Source organism: Mus pahari, chromosome 13 (assembly GCF_900095145.1).
Source record: "Mus pahari chromosome 13, PAHARI_EIJ_v1.1, whole genome shotgun sequence".
Taxonomy (NCBI): Eukaryota; Metazoa; Chordata; class Mammalia; order Rodentia; family Muridae; genus Mus; species Mus pahari.
In genome coordinates, this window is record NC_034602.1 from 73,307,866 (window position 1) to 73,310,654 (window position 2,789).

General features: G+C 33.3%; 1 pseudogene; it reads right to left on the reverse strand.

The window, feature by feature from the left end:
• Positions 1–2,414: 2,414 nt before the first annotated feature.
• LOC115065310 lies at positions 2,415–2,589 on the reverse strand (annotated as a pseudogene).
• Between the last annotated feature and the right edge of the window lie 200 nt (positions 2,590–2,789).

Genomic DNA, 2,789 nt, shown 5'->3' on the forward strand with positions numbered 1-2,789 from the left:
TTTCCCCATCATAATTCACCATGAGACATCTGTCATAAAGTAATGACTGTTTTAGGACTATTTGTCTAGATTTTGACTCATCCACAAAGAAACATGGTGAATTTTTGGTGTGTAAGATGATATTATTTAGAAGTAGATGAATCTTTAAAATGTTGAAGCATTTGAATAAGAATAATTTCTTACTCTTATACAGGAAATTATTCTTATCCAGGAAAGTGTCATTAGTAGATTCCCTTCTAAGGTCCATGACATACATCACCATCCCTAGAAAACTGGCTATTCCAAACGTAATTTCAATCCTGTTGAATCTTCTTTAAATCCAATTAGACAGTTGTTGGTTGTTACCAACATGTGAGTGCTATTTATTGCACCTCTGTGTATATCTTGCCATGCAACTAGTTATGGATCATAGTTTTCCAATGCAGAGCAGTCAGATCTAACCCAGAAATAATCAAAGAAAACAAGGCTAGCAACTTGAGAATGAGGGAACTCAGGATACATGAAAGGGTTACAGTACCATACAAGAATTCCCTCCTACTGGGTGGACCTGAAGACCAATGAGATGGCTGTTGTTTACTCAGGAGTATAGATGCCACTTCTGCACTTTTGGAATAGCTTGCCATACTGACGACTGTTGTTCTGGGTGTCACAGTTGTGTGGTGATCCTGGTAGCTTTTTCTCCTTGGAGCTTACCTAGATCCTTATGCTACTATGAGAACTATTCCTCACGAAGGAGGCTTCAAAATCACCTCCAGCTCAAATCTTTCAAGTCATGTGTATTAAGTATATGAAGTCCTCAGATAAAGAGTCTTATATCCAATTTCTAGAAGGCAACTAAGGACAATGACATCAACCTATACTGTAGACTACTCAGAAATAAACGAGACATACAATATTAGACCCTCTTTCTACAAGGTTTAGGAAGTGTCATGGAAAGAGAAGAATATGGACGTGGACATCAAGAGTAAAATTGTATTTTCCAGACACTGTATACATAAACCAACACGGGCTCCAACTGTATGTGTAAGACCTAAATAAGATCAAACCAGACAATATTTAAGCATGGATAGTAAAGAGATTTATGACTCTCCCGACTTACCTCATAAGGTATTAGCAACTGATGACTTGCTAAGGGACAGAGAGTCAGTGACTTGACATGTGCTGCCCGTTCTCCAGTAGATTGGCCTATAGATATTCACATACAAACAATACTAAGTAGACTCATTGGCTTTATACACAAGAGTATGGGAATCTGTAAAACAAAAAGTATGGTTTAAAATACGAGGATTTGGAAAAGTAATAAGAGGAGGTTTTGAAAAAAAATGTTATACTTGTGTAAAAAATTATAAAATACAAAAAATATAATAAAAGAATATGATTAAGGTTTCTGGTCACTCTTTTAAGATCTGCATATAAAATAAATTAGTAAGTTGTACCGAACTTTTTAGCAGTTTATGAATTCATATTGTTTTAAAGTATAAGAAACAAAGAACTGTGCATCTATTGAGGCTAATTATGACAATAATAGTAGTATTTGTATAGTTTCTCTGTTAATAGAAATTATAGTGCTTCTCTTGTCTTCACACAAAAGACTATAATGGGACAAATCAAATAAGAAGACCGTTTTAGCATCAAATCTATCAAAAATGTGACACGTTTTAATTTGTTCCCATTGTTGTCAAATCAGATTTGAATCCTTGTCTGAGTAACTTTTTTTCCAAGTGTATGACCCTCACTTATTCTATAACCCACCATTGTCTTTAAATGACTCTTAAACTAAGTTCTCTACAATATCTCTGTAAGGTAGAACAGGTTATAATTTGCTCTTTTTGAGATTGCAAACTGTATTCTATTGGAATGATGAAAAACTCACATCATCTTTACTAACAAGATGGCTGGGGTAGTAATAACACCACAGGAGACGATTGGGAATATCCCTACCCCTTCTTTGTGCAGAATAATTAAACTAAGATCAGTTTGAGTTCTTTTATAATTATCTCTCTCCCCATGCTGTTGGACTTGAGAAGTTAATTACCACTATTTTCATGCCCTTAATGCAGAAATGATGTCTATGTTATGTACAAATTTGACAAGCTTTTAGAAGGATGCTTGATGATAGAGTCTGGAGATTATATATATATATATATATATATATATATATATATATATATATATATACTAATTTTAGTTTCTTTAGTACATGTCTCAATCATTTCTTCTTAAGCACAGAGGAAAAAATTAATTGAAATTGTTCAAAGACCAATTTTTAACGACATGATACTTAGCTCGTGGTCAGAAAGCTTCATAACTATCTTGAGCACTGTTGCACAATATATAGCAATTTCTTATTTTAACTTATGAATGGTTCACAGACCTGAAGAGGCATTTATGATTATGGTACTTCCCTTGTAAATTCTATATAAAGGAGGAACAGAAATAAACAGAATGCCTAATATTTTCTGGAAGTCCTATTGGGAAAGATGTGGGTAAAATAGTATAAAACAATTGAACAGCATCTATAATTTCAATTAGCGATAATCATGCCTCAGATAAACCTCATTGGCTGCAATATTTCCACTGTGCAAAGCTAGCATCTACAATTTCAAACCTACAATAATTTTAATATATACCATTCTCAAGCTGTTTTCTGCCTATAATTGCTTAAGAAGTCAGTGAGGTATCTTTATTTTAACATACTTTTCATTTTTAATTCAAAGAAGGCTAAAGGCTTCAATAACACAAGATTCTTATATTGAATCCAATTGATATTTGTTCAATGACACAAAAGT